We start from the raw sequence: 15511 nt of genomic DNA on the forward strand, positions 1-15511 counted from the left end.
GCAGGTGGGTCGAGCTCGGCTTTCACTTTTCACGCCTCTACTGAGGCGGAGCGGGACACTACCTAAACAACTGTCCACTAAAAGACAGAGCCCGGCAGTACATAGAGGGCTACTGTCGGGCGGGATCTCCATAGATAAGGCCTCATCCTCTACTCATCTCCCGGTAAGACTGCTGTGGGCGGCCCGGTCCCACACCTGTCAAGCACTCTTGGGTAATTTCATGGACCGGTCACTAGCACTAACTCTTGGGATTCCCATCACTCCACTTAAGACCACCATTTCGGTTAATGCCCTTAATGGTCAGGAGCTCCCCGCTATAAACTTTGCTACCAAGTCCCTAACACTCATCACATCTGGCAATCCCTCAGAATCTACATCTTTTCTCCTCTTGGCTCCTATCGTCCTCAGTCACCCTTGGCTGGTTCAACATAATCCTAGGGACACAATTCTGTTGCTTTATGGAGTACCCAATGTTATGAGTCTTGTCTTGTGTCTGCCTGTTCGTCTGTGTTTTGCAGAAGGAGGTGGTGAATTTGTCTAACGTGCCCCCAGAGTACCTTGACCTGAAGGAAGTGTTCAGTAAGTCCCGTGCTGCTTCTCTCCCTCCGCATCGTCCCTATGACTGTGCTATAGATCTACTCCCGGTTAAGTCTCCGCCCAAGGGCAAGCTTTACTCACTTTCTGCTCTAGAAAGGGAGGCCATGGAGAAATATATTTCTGATTCATCTGTCCTTCCTCTTCTCCTGCGGGGGCGGGATTCTTTTTTGTGGGGAAGAAGGATGGGTCTCCGCGACCTTGTATTGATTACCGAGGGTTGAACAACATCACGGTAAAGAATACTTATCTTTTGCCATTGATGTCTTCAGCTTTCGAGAGATTGCAGGGAGCAACCGTCTTCACAAAATTCGATTTACGTAACGCCTATCATTTGGTTCGCATCAGGAGGGGGGATGAGTGGAAAACTGCATTTAATACCCCCAGAGGCCATTTTGAATTCTTGGTTATGCCCTTCTGGCTATCCAACTCCCCAGCAGTTTTCCAGGCACTCGTCAATGACGTGTGGAGAGACATGTTAGATCAGTTCATATATGTTTACCTGGATGACATATAGATTTTTCTTCGTCTCTCCTGGAACACATTCAACATGTCAGACGAGTGCTTCAGAGGTTGCTAGAGAATGGGCTTTTTGTCAAGGTGGAGAAATACACTTTTCATTCACAGTCTGTTCCTTTGCTAGGTTACATTGTCTCTTCTGAGGGAGTGTGTATGGACCCTGACAAGGTTAAGCCTGTGGTAGATAGGCCAAGTCCAGATTTCCGTAAGGCCCTTCAGAGGTTTCTGGGGTTCGCCAACTTCTATCTGCGTTTTATGCGCAACTTCAGCCAACAAGCCGCGCCTCTGGCCGCATTGACCTCCCCCAGAACTACGTTCAAGTGGTCCGATACAGCTGAGGCTGTATTCGACAAACTCAAAAGCCACTTCGTTTCGGCTCCCATCTTAGTCGCCCCTGATCCCTCACGCCAGTTCATGGTGGAGGTCGACGCATCAGAGGTGGGGGTAGGTGCAGTTCTATCCCAACGTTCGTCCTCAGACGACAAGATGCACCCTTGAGCATTTTTGTCCCACCGGTTATCCCCTTCCGAATGTAATTTTGACATTGGTAACAGAGAGTTGTTGGCCGTCAAGTTAGCATTGGAGGAGTGGCATCATTGGTTAGAAGGGTCGGGGTTACCTTTTATCGTTTGGACCAATCATAAGAACCTTGAATATGTTAGATCTGCTAAAAGACTCAACTCCAGGCAGGCTTGGTGGGCACTTTTTTTTGGACGTTTTGACTTTTCTCTCGTACCACCCCGGGTCCAAGAACATCAAACCCGATGCTTTATCTCGCATTTTTGATCCATCCGAACACCCGGTTACTCCCGAGTGCATTTTGCCAGAGAAGATAGTAATCTCCACACTCACATGGGAGGTCGAATCAAAGGTCAAATTGGCCTTGGAAGGGGTAACGCCTCAGCCCGGTTGCCCACTGAGTCGATTATTTGTACCGGAAGAGTTACGGTCTGAGGTCATTCGATGGGGTCATTGCTCCAACATTGCTTGTCATCCAAGAGTAAATCGTCGTAGCTGGTTAGTTAAGCAACGATTCTGGTGGCCATTAATGGCTCGCAACATACGCAGTTTTGTTTTGGCTTGCTCAGTTTCTGCCACTGGTAAGACGTCTAACCGACCTCCTGATGGGTTACTTTATCCGTGGTCTTTCCCTTCGAGACCCTGGTCCCACATTGCGCTAGATTTTGTCACTGCCCTCCCGCCCTCTAATGGCATGATGGTTGTTTTAACCGTTGTGGACCGGTTCTCGAAGGCGGTCCATTTTATTCCCTTGCCCAAATTACCTTCAGCTAAGAAGACTGCGGTGACTGTTGTAGACCACGTCTTTCGTTTACATGTCCTCCTGATGGACGTGGTCTCTGACAGGGGGTCCCACTTTGTGTCCAAATTTTGGAAAGAGTTCTGTAAATTGTTAGGAGCTATAGTCAGTCTGTCTTTGGGTTACCATCCCCAGAGCAATGGTCAAACAGAGCGAGCCAACGCACAAAACTCGTTACCAGTGTCGTCCATGGGCCTCTCTCCGTTCAAGTGTAGTCTAGGATACCAGCAACCTATTTTCCCGAGTCTGGATTCCGCTCAGGCCTTCGTCCAGAGGTGTCACCGTACATGGACAAGAGCCCGTGTGACTCTGCTCCAGGTGGGGACGCGCACTAAGGCTAAGGCCGATCGCCACCAGTCAAAGCCTCCTGTATACGTCGTGGGTCAAAGAGTGTGGCTTTCTACCAAATATATTCCGCTCCGCTCCATATCTAATAAAATGTTAGCTCCCAAATTCATTGGCCCATTTACTGTTACCAAGATCATTAGTCCGTTGACAGTCCGCCTCAAACTTCCTCTGGTGTACAGGAGAATTCAGCCCGCCTTTCATGTCTCCAAATTAAAACCTGTCTTCCATTCTCACCTTAATTCGCCGGCCCCGGTTCCCTTACCGCCCAGCAACTCATAGACGTGTTCGGTCAATCGTATTCTGGACTCGAGACGTAGGGGATGCAGATTCCAGTACCTGGTGGACTGGCAAGATTATGGTCCAGAGGAGAGAAGTTGGGTTCCTGCTAGGGACATTTTGGATCACTCCCTTATTGATGATTACAATCAACAGGTAGGCTCAGCTGGGAGTGCCAGGAGGCGCTCTTAGGGGGAGAAGTACTGTCACGGTTCATTAATTCGCTGTCTCTCTCTCTTATCTGTGTTTGTGTTGATGTGGGTAGAGCTGCCGATCATTGGGCTCATCAGCTCTGCAATCAGGACTAATCAGTACACCAGCTGCAGAGGATCTGCGCTGACTATTTAGTCTCTCTGTTTTGTCCTTGTCACTTGTCAGATCGTTATTTGGATGTCCTTTCTATTCCTGCCTGTCCAGTTTCCTCGCTGCCTGTCCATTTGTCCTGCATGTCTGCCCTCTCATCATCTTCATCTCCCGGATTATCACCCCCGTTATCTTCCTGATTGTTGTTTATCTTCACTCGCCTCCCAGGATCTTAATGCCGGACTGGGCTGTACCACAGGGTCCCAGTGTCACTGAGTGTTGGCTTCCTCGGACTTTATCATCATTATCATCATCCCTGTTTCACATTTGTTAATAGAACTCTCTTACTTGCTGTTGAATCCATCTCATTTCATCACAGGTGCGTGAGAAGGTGGGATCTACAGAGAACGGTCAAAGCGATACAAATACATGTACATATTAGTGTTGAACTGGAAGCAGCACTGAGCAGACTGATCGGTGTATGACATCAAAGTACACAGTATCACGGTACTTTGTCACACAACAATTGGTCTGCGCAGAGCAAACAAAGCCAAACCGTGAATATTTTAGGCAATATAGAATCCTGGCCAGTGTATTATGTGTCATTAAGAAATTTTATATTTTGAGGGAGTTGTAAATGTGTTTTTTTTTTTATCTTATGACTTTACTAGTAATATATAGCAGATTTGCTTACTGAATATAAACCTAAAAGACCATTTAGATCATTAGGATCGAGTCAGTTAGAAATACCAAGGGTTCACACAAAACAAGGGGAGTCCGCCTTTAGTTATTTTGCCGCCCGCAGTTGGAATCAGCTTCCAGAAGAGATCAGATGTTCTAAAACACTAGTCACATTTAAATCTAGACTTAAAACCCATCTATTTAGCTTTGCATTTATTGAATGAGTACTGTGCGATGTCCGAACTGATTGCACTATTTTTTACGTATTCACTGTATTTTATGTAAAATCATTTTCTATTTTTAACTGTTTCAAATTCATTTTAAATTAGTCCATTTTAAAATAATTTCCTAAGTTTTAAAATTGCTTGATTTTATATATTTTATTATTTCTTCATGAATATTTTACTTTCTATGTTATGCACTTTGAATTACCATTGTGTACAAAATGTGCTCTATAAATAAACTTGCCTTGCCTTTCCTAGTATTTATGTTTGTTTACATTGCTACATTTCAGATGCCATGCAGTGAGCTGGTTAGTGATGTAATGTTCCTGGTGTTCAAGAAAGTGGTCCATGAAATTTATGAAAATTATGATGTTCATGATTAAGTATCGAAAACTAAAGCCTTCAGGTAAAATAGGTTTTTGTTAATATTATTTTTTTCCATGAATATCAGTATAAATTGAGACCAGATTCTTTATGCATTTCTAATTCAGGGTTTCAAGGGTGATCATACAAGGGTAAATAAAGAACTGGGGCTGGTTGCAGACTGGTTATAACTTTTTATATTCAGTTATGAAAAGGTAGACTGGCCTTATTTGTATTGGAAAAGTAAGACTGATAACCACTTGGCAACTGCTAGTAAGTTTTGTATAGCATTTTCTCTACTCTTTACTAAACTATCTAAAAGGGTAATATTTTCTGTATTTGTGGTCTGGGATGTGGGAACAGGGAGGAGAGAGAGGGCATACATTTTGCATGTTAGATCTAATCAGCCAATATTTTCTTAAATAGCCTGCATAGCACTTCATATTTTTATAATTTTTTACCAAATATATTAAATCACGATATTTGTAAAATGTTAAGATGTTATTTGTTGTTAACAATTACAGTATTGGACATGTAAGGTAATAACAAATATTTAAAAAAAATAAGTAACTAAAATTTAGCAAGTAAAACAAATATCTTGTTCAGATATCAAATATATAAAAGTCTGTGGCTGGAAAAAATTCCAAGTGGAGCATGCACCGGTTCTCAACTTTTTCCCTCTTACCTGTTTACATCTCTGTGCTATACCTATTTTTGTGAAATCTTCCTGTGTATTAAACATGCATTTAATTTACTGGATTTGTTTGTAATAAAAAAGGAAAGAAGTCTAATTATACTTGACTATTTTACTGTAATACTGGACCTGTCAATCAACATTTCTTTCATTTTGTTTTTACACAAGCAATCTGTACAACAGACATCAAATAACATTTGCAGCACACACACACACACAAAAAAAACACTAACCATTTTGGCAATTTTTTGAATTACACAAGTCTTTTAATTTCTCTGTAATGTCCTATGAGAACATTAAGTGGTTGCACAAAGACACTGAGGTGCCTTGAGCAAAGCACTGAACCCCCAACTGCTCCCCAGATGCTGCAGCATAAATGACTGCCCACTGCTCCAGGTGTGTTTTCACAGTGTGTGTGTGTGTGTGTGTGTGTGTGTTCACTGCTCTGAGTGTGTGCACTTTGGATGGGTTACATGCAGAGCACAAATTCTGAGTATGGATCACCATACTTGGCTGTATCGTCCCCTTGGAATTATAAGGTTCTATCTGCGTTCTGAGTAGTTTTGAGATATTGAGCTTCAAAGTTTTTGCATTACATATAGGAAAATGTATATGGGGAACAAGTTTCTTTCAAACATGAAAATAACAGGGACCCTAAATGTATTCTAAATACACAATATCAAAATCCTATCGAATTTGTAAATGGGGATTTTTGGAACGAGTCAAATGCAGATAGAACCTTCTAATTCTAAAAAAAAACACTTTTCACTTAGAATTATAAGGTTCTATCTGCCAAAACATTATTTGAACATTGAATATAAACTTAATGTTGTAACAATGTCTCAAAATGTGTTAGAAAGTAAAATTGTATCCTTTCTATGACATTTATTTTATATTTTTAGCACTTTCATGTATTAAGGACATTTCAAATTAAGCAAGGTAGGTCTAAATATTTTGTTGAGTGCAGATGTTAATTTTAGTAACAATTTGGTGGGTAATTAAACACATTATTGCAGAAATTGTTACTTTAATCTTTCTTTTGTTTAGACAGAAAGAAGCTACAGTAATATATCTGAGCAGGACTTTATTCCACCTAAAGTGGGCCGGGTAAAATGGCTTTCTCTCTAGACATCAGTATGGCTGAAATAACATGCTAATGTTTATTGTTGCAATTAAGACCCAATCAATTAAATTGTTGACTATTTGACCTTTAAGGCTTAATATTGACATTTTAAGACTTTAAAAACTGCAACAAAAAAAAAAATAAAAAAGACATGTTTCAGCAAATTAATTCATAAAGTTTAATAATCATTGAAAAATGATTCACTGACTATATATAAATCACAAAAAAATGTCAGACTCATTTTTTAAAACACATAACTATTATACTCTCTGTGACTCTTTTTTTTCAAACACAGACTTTATCTGAGACGCTTCTCCCGTTTCTTCTTTTCTGAGTAGCCCCCAGGTCTTTAATTTGTAAACTGTTAGGTGCAGACACTGGTTCCCCACTGGTTTGTCTGGTAAGACCCTAGGCCCTGCTGCATCTACCTTGTCACCTGCCTGGAGAAAAAAAAAAAACATGTGAAAAAATTCATATTTAAACACAATATTTATATTATATATATTTAGCATGGTATCCCATTGAGTAGCTACACAGTCTACAATCATTCTTAAATCGTTTTAATACTGAGGTAACTGCTTTAACGATCTTTCACTTGTTCACATAACGATCATAACTTACTGTAAGCACACTATTTTGAGTAGGATAGGTTTGTTAGTTTTTTTTTTTTTCTTTTTTTTATCTTAGTGCTTGCCTCTTAATATCAGGAACTATAAAGCTAGCGCTGCTGGCTAGTGTGGTGTCTAACTATGAAAACAATCTTCTCAGCAAGACGTAAAAAAATAAAGAATGAACTTGCCTGGAATTCGAGCTGCGGCCCTTTTGACAAGATCGTCAATAAAATTGTAGATCTTTAGGTTTCTTAAAAACTTTGTTGCGTGCCATAATCCTCACACTGCGATCTTAAGCCGGTGACACGACATATAAAGTTGATCCTGATTGGTCCTCTTCTGCGAATTCGAAGTGCTGATTGGCTCACGCAGATAGAACCTTATAGAGCCAAGTTAGAGTTCGTCTTTGTAGATAGAACCTTTTTGTTTTATCAATAAAAAGTCCCAAAATGAACTTCAAAAAAACCATCACATAATGTAAATAAGTTGTCACAGAATAAGAATATGTGAATAACTCAATTTTGACAAAAATGTCAGATAGAACCTTATAATTCCAAGGGGACGATATGTCACTTCACTACTGTAGTGTAGATTGACTGGGACATGTTTATGTATCACCAATTCGACTCTGTGAGAGAAGTCCTATTCAGACGGTAATTGTTTCTCACATCGAACCTTTTGTTGTGCTCATCATTTAACCAAGAACTGCTTCTCTAATTTTGCATTTTATCTTTGTTGGCTTCCAATCTTCTTTATGTGGACTAACAAGCTCTCCAAACCACAACCTGTAAGAACGATTGATACATTATTTTTACATTTTCAGGTAAGTGCTCAAAATATCTAGTTTTTTTTTTTGTGCTAATATGTGATGGATACCTAGTGCAGCTTTAGGTTTCCAGGTAAATCACAATATTAATGTCTTTTTCACAGAAAATTTGCTGTGAACCCACTATTTTCTAAGAATGTGTTGATTAATGTAGACTGTCGTTGTTCTAATTACTTAATTTAATAATAAAGAATGTAGTGTAGGACACAGACTTCATAATCACCGTGAAAGTGCTGTTTATGTGGTTATAGGGTTAATGCAGGGAGTAAAAGACTCTGAAGACAGAGACGAGATAGTTAGGCTGGTGTGCATACGATACAGCTGTTCTTTTAATAAAAAGTTAAGACATGAAGAGTATTTTATCTGTTGTTCTTCAGACATTACAGTAGACATATTTTGGTTTTAGTTAATTGTTTATATAATAATCATTCCGTATACACCATTTGTTAGAGAGGTAAGTGAGGACCCAAATGCGGTTCAACAGAAAATAGAGACTTTAATGAAAACTGTTTAATGAAATGTTCTTCTGAGAGAATAAAGCAAAGGAGCAACCCGTAGAGAGGGCAATAAAACACAAAACGGAAAAATCAGCAGAACTTGTAAAAGGTCTCTTAGGCAGCAGTCTGGGGCTGTAGATATAGCGGCGACTGGCCACGGGTCTCTCAGAGGGGACGCGGGTAACGGGCAGACCCTGTGGGATGGTACTCTCTCGGCGTCAGGTAAACTGGACAGAATACAACGGAGAGGGCGATAAACAGAACAGGGAGGGTTACCAGGCAGGTCTTAACAGGACAAGACAGGACTGGACTCGAATGGACTATGACAGGGTAGTAGGCTGCTTCGTACGAGAAAAGCTCAATGAGAATCTGACAAAGGAGGCAGCAAAAGCAGAGGGAGAAATAGAGGAATAATCAGAGGGAAAAAGGGAACAGGTGGGCAGAGTGCAAACGAGGTAGTCAGAGAAGATGAGAAACAGCTGGGAAACGAGAAATGGAAAGTGAAAGTAACCCAAAAGACCAGAAGAGGGAGACAGAGTAAAAGGAAACAGGAACATGATAAGACAAGACATAACACCATTATTGTTTTGTTTAGTGTTTACAGTTTAGCAACAAATCTTTAGCTGTGGGCATGATTCGCTTACATGAGAGTCTTAAAATGTTTCTGTCATTATTTTAATAAACTATTGGAAGACTATATTATTGTTATGTAAAGTAGGGTTTTTCAACCTTTTGTCTAATTTCACTCGCATGCAGGCGTGGTGTGCACAGAAATTATTGCGTTATTACTACATCAAAATCCTACACCAAATTTGACTGCCACGGGGTGGTGAAGGGTAAAACGCGTCCAGGGTTTACCAGGCCTGGGATCTCGCATGGAAGAAAATGCATGTGGTCACCTCAGGGAGGGTAAAGGCGCCGTGAGCAAGAACTTATGTGATGTCATGAATGTGCGTTTCAATGGCACTATTTCCTGTTTCTATCTTGCCTACTATTTATATGCGGAAATGGACATTAGCGTGTATATAATACGCAATGGGTAGGATTAGGGCTAGGGGGTAGATGCTTATTATTCAGAGATTATTATTCAATTTACCATATTTTTTGGACTATAAGTTCTGCCTAAGTATAAGTCGCATCAGTCCAAAAATATGTCATGATGAGGAAAAAAACATTGTACTAGGTCGTACTAGGCCGCATTTATTCAGAACCAAGAACCAAGAGAAAACATTACCGTCTACAGCCGCGAGAGGGCGCTCTATGTGTTCAGTGTAGACTACAGGAGCAGTGAGCAGCATAGAGCGCCCTCTCGTGGCTGGAGATGGTAATGTTTTCTCTTGGTTCATTTCTCTCGGTTCATGTCAAATTAATTTAGACAAATAAGTCACACCTGACTATAAGTCGCAGGACCAGCCAAGCTATGAAAAAAAGTGCGACTTATAGTCCGGAAAATACAGTAGTGTTACACATCTGTTATCATATTTATATGTTTTGGTCTAATGTCACAAGGCATAATATCAGGTTTACTGGGTTTTACATGATTCTTTGTTTGTTCTGTGTGAGTTTAAGAAGTGTACTCAAAAAAATTTTCACACGTGTCCTCCAAAATGACCCAGAACCTAATCAGTTTATATTTGAAGAAATGCGTTTATTCCCAAACTATTTTTTTTATGAGACGACTGTTTGATAAACTAAACAGCAAACTACTTTCTCTCACCATTGCTTTCTGATGGTTTCCCCTATGTAAATTTATATATAAAAATGTAGATAGATAGATAGATAGATTACTGTTTCTTAAGACATGGGACTAAACATGTCCAGCAACTTTAACTGCTAATGGTTTAAAAATGAAAATATTTTCAATTATACATTTTATGGGGGGTTAATAATGTAATGTATATAACACAATTATGTAATGTGTGTCCGTGCATTCTTGGTTTCCCCGCTCATCGTTAGGGATGTGCCGAACGGGGATTTTGAAGCAGTGAGGCTTTTAAAACAAACTGCATTGATGCTTCGAAGCTTTTGACACTGTGCTCTCCAATGCCATCTGATGGTCAATAAAAAATCTTACACCAACTGCATCATTTAGATGTTTTGTTCATTGGGATGTCATTGTAAGGTTTAGCAAGGCGGCATGTGTGTATGCAGTGATAGTTTCCCAAATTAACTGTATTTTGAACAATAAAATGACTTCACTAACATCAAACTTGTGTCTTTTGACAAAAATAGAATGTTTAATACGCCAATAAATTAGACCTAATTCTTTTTTACAAAAGAACACAAACATGCACATTGTTCAAAACAAATTCAGTTATTGCATTTACAATATTTTTTTCTCACCAATGAGAGCTGTCAACAGAGGATGGCGGTAAGGTGGTGGTGGTTAAGGAAGGACTTCTATCCTTTTTGGGAACATTGGTTGAGCCTGCAAGGTGTTTTTTATTCATATTCAGTCAACTGACCTTCGCATGTCATTGTTTAATAGTAGTACTACAATTGACAACGATACACCACATAAATCACTACACACATATAGGCATGCTGACTGATATAACTATAACATTACACTAAATGGATCACGGATATGGCACAGCGCAATCTACGCGCTTTCTATTTGAGCCTAGCTTGACGTGTCAGTGAGGTAATGAAGCTTCATTTTCACAGGTCATGTGACAGCCTCATTTCCTGTTTCGAAGCATTAGTGTGTCAAAAATTTGAAACGTGTGTCGACTTAAGGTGTCAATCTACCCATCCCTACTCATCGTATTTAGGCAAAGTATAACAAATCTCCAACCTTAAACAGTTTAAATTGCGTGTCTCCCCTCCGTTTTTGTTTCTGTGTTTTTTCTATCAGAGTTTTTCTTTTCGTTGTGCCCTCATGGATCCCTTCCTTCACCCTGAATTCATCCTTCTCCTGCTCCTGGAGCAGTGGGAAAAGTCTCTCGCGGGTCATACCAGACCTTTCCGGCTGTTGCCCATCTCACCACTTATCTGGACTACGCGCTCTGCCCATTCTATGACTCCAGCCTCAGCAATGCGTGCAGAATAATGTCGTCTGAAGATGGCCCTCGAGCTGAATTCACCACCTTTGTGGATTGGACACTGGAGAGAAATGGATCTCTGTTTCCCACCGGTTCCCAGGGATTAATTGCTAGTGCCACTCCCGACCCAGAGCCTAGCCCACCATCTCACCGATAAACTTATTGCATGCTAAAGTCCACCGCTGATGGGGAGCCAGAGCCTGCCACGACCGACGAGCCATTGCCACATGGAGCGAGAGGACTGAGGATCACCATAGAGCAAGTGCTGCAGAAGATCAAGGTCAGTCAAGGTGTGTGAGGCGGTTTTCCGGTGAATTCAGTTGCCCTGTTTCCCCTTAGGCACGCATGTGTGAAATCCAGATGTCATGATTTCGAAGCAGAAAATGTGTGCTTTATTATCTCAAGCGTCAGTTTATGATGTTATTTCCTACTTTACATCAACATAAGGTATATTTCACTTTGTTTGTCAAAAACATAAGTAGAATTGTAGGTAGTATTGTTCAAGTAAAGAAAAGAAAAGTAGTATTGTTTTGGAGGTTTTATATCTCAGTCTTTCATGGATTAGGCTACAGCTAACTTTACCTTTGAGAAGCTTTAGGTTACTCATGTAACCCTGGTTCTCTGATGAAAATTTTTAGCTATCTCACCATGGGAATCGTCTCGACCAATCCTGGAAGCACCAATTACACCACATCTGTCGGTTGACAGACCAATCATGACCGTTATGAGAGAGTCCTTAATATATACCACTGCAAAATGGTCCCCACCTCATTCTCAGCATATTTCTTTCCGATGCTACAGCAAGGAGGAAAGTGTTGTGAGATACCTCACTGATGTTATCAGAGAACCAGAGTTTATGTGAGTAAACTAAAGTTCTCTTTCAAACATTCGTTCGGTATCTCACTATGGGACATACACAACTCCCATATTGCAGATGTAACATCCAGCCTAAAAAAACTTAGCCGCTCTTGTATTTTGAATTGTTGCAATCACCCTCTGAGGCAAATCCGTAACACTTAAATTCAACCTCTCACGGACCAGGCCCAAAGAGCCACTTTGTCCGGTGCCAGATGAAACATCTCTCTGTGAGCTTGTGAGAGGAGGTCTCTGTGCAATGGGAGAAGCCAGGGCTGATTGCGCAGATCAGAATTACAGAGTGACTGCACTCTCTTACTCTTTTTAGGGTTGGTATGATCAGACTCAAAGGAGGAAACACGTTAAGCAGTACGTTTGGCCACGGGTGAGCCAAAGTATCCACACCCATCGGCGCACCATCTCTTGACAGAGAAAAGAATAGGGGATAATGGGTTTTTTCATGAGAAGGGAATAGGTCTACGGCAGCTCGGCCAAACCTCTCCCACAACTGGTTCACTACCTGAGGGTGGGAGAGTCCATTCTCCATACCGAGGATTCCCTCTGGACAGGAGATTTGCTAGCAGCTGGAAAGTTAATGTTAACTGATTATAAAGCTGTAATTTGCCTTGCTAGGAGTTAATATTTTGCCCTCTACCCTGAAAATTTGCATTTAAACGCGAGTTCAACCATCATTTTATCCACAGATTGCGCAGTATTTGTGGTGTCTAATGGGAAAACAAAGACAGAATGCAGTAACTTCACTTACTGCGGTTTGCCTTGGTATTAGTTTGGATTTTTTAGTTACTGCAATTTCGACACTCTGATTTATCTATAAATGGGAAAAAATTAAACCAGGAGACTTTGTCGCAAGACAGAAACAGATGTCACAAAGACCCTTTTAGGACTCAATTTTGATCAGATGTGTTGTTACTGCGCCTTGCCTTTATATTATATTGTATATTGTATATTGAGGAGGTGGGACTCCATCACTGTCGTGATTGGTCTGTCAAGCGACAGACGTGGTGTGATTGGTGCTTCCAGGATAGGACACGCCTGAGGCGATTCCCATAGTGAGATACCAAACAAATGTTTGAAAAATAACTTTGTATAACAGCTAGTGCGTCAAGTTAAATAAATGAATTTCGACGGTTGTTTAGATTATTATATTATGTTGTTGTTGGTGTGTCGGGGTTGACACAACCCTATATTTTCCATAAAAAACCATATTGCATTGTACAATATTGTGTTCTTATTATCATTAAGCTACTCACCTCTAGAACAGTGGTTCTCAAACTGGGGGTCGCAGAATGATTTCAAGGGGTCGCGAGTTGGTTTGAAACAATTCTGTATTTTCTAACTACAAAAAATATTTTTCAATACTAAAAAATTAAGATTACAAATAAATATTTTTTTGATTTCTAAAGACAGAACTGATTAGAAGGTTTAAAAAAAATTATATAATTTCGTGACTCTAAGATATAATGTCACCTTGCGCCGACTGATCGCTAGTTATCAATACTGCATGCAACTGCACGTGGAAACTGCAACTGCAAGAATGGATAAATTTGTAATTCGCAAGGTTAGAAATGTTGAGAAAATTGTGGACCGTCTGCATGAATCATCTGAACCGTGTACCTCTACAAAACACAAGAGCTAGACCCGTTCTGACCAATGTAGGAAACGTCGGAAATATCAAGAGGAATTCATAAAGTATGGATTCACTTGCTCTTCTGTCAACGATTTGTGTAATCAGTGTGTAATCTGTTCAGAAGTGCTTGCCCATGAAAGCATGAAGCCTGGAAAAACGCAAAGACATTTGAATACAAGACACCCTGCTTGTGTTGAAAAACCTATAGACTTTTTTCATATTTCAGATCCTCAGATTCATATTTGTGCGAGCAGATTTTTTCCGCTGTTACGTAGATGAAAAAAAAATACAGATCACGTCTTGATGTTGAGGATGATCTGCGAGTAGCCGTATCCAACATCAGGCCACAGATTACACTTGTGCACCGAAAAACAAGTGCACCGATCCCACTGTAAAGTAAGCCTAAATACAGTAAATATTATGGAAGTTTGTTTCCGCCACGTAAGAAAATATTTGAAAAGATAATCGCAATTTTTTTTAATCTAAAAATTGCGATTTGGTTTTTCATAATTGTGAAATACAAACTTGCAGTGTGAGATATTAAGTTATAAATGATATAAAATCGCAATTGCCTTTTTTATTTTTATATTCTGCAAACAAACTTCCATAGGAAGTGGATGTGGATTTAAAGCAACTTTTTTTTCTGTTCATTGTTTGTGTATTCTGTGGTATTGGGTCGCGAGTTCTTGTCGATGTTAGTTTAGGGGTCGCTGGCTAAAAAGTTTGAAAACCACTGCTCTAGAAGAATGTTCATCTACAGAACAGTCCCATACACCAAAGACACGGGGGAAAAGATTTTCCCAAAGGCCTGAGAAATATGGTTCCCCCCTATATATTCCCTTCTGAGGTTTCATAAAGCACTTGAGAATGAAAAAAATTAAAACCCCAATTAAGCGTCCCACGAGTCAGACACAGACGGCTAACAGGTATATATAACAAGAATATCTATATATATATATATATATATATATATATATATATATATTATTAGGCATGATTTTTTGAAAGTAGTGCACCTGCTAACTTGCAAATAGTTTTCGCTATAAACGTAAAAAAGAAAAAAAAAAGAAAGAAAAAAAGTGCGTCCCACTTTCCAATAATTATTTGAATGTTTTGGTGTTTTATTGTTTTTGTTTTTAATTAAATATTAAAATTTAATCATTCAGAGTGTTTAGCTCAGTTAAATATGGTCTTCGGGCTCTTTTTGACCCGCAAATAAAGTTTGCTAAAATTAAAAATTATCTTTTTCCAAATGGCATGACACTTTGTATGGTGGTCGACACTTCCAAGAAAAAAAATAAATAAAAAATAAAAATTGGAATGACATCTTGTTTTTATGTTAGTGTGAAAAACAATTCACACTCATGATCTTTGGGGTGTAAATTTAATTTCGTAACAATGTTTTTTTTTGTTTTTTTTTTTAAACAAATGTAATTTTACTCTGTTTATTAATGAATTTACTACAAATCTGTGCAGTTTTTAGAGGATTTATATTTTTACAATTAATATAAATAAAAAGTTTTTATACAAAAACAGCTTTTTATGTAAAATTCACTTTATAAACTACACATTTTCATTCATGGGGAT

The sequence above is a fragment of the Carassius auratus genome, chromosome 28 (genome assembly GCF_003368295.1).
Source record: "Carassius auratus strain Wakin chromosome 28, ASM336829v1, whole genome shotgun sequence".
Lineage (NCBI taxonomy): Eukaryota > Metazoa > Chordata > Actinopteri > Cypriniformes > Cyprinidae > Carassius > Carassius auratus.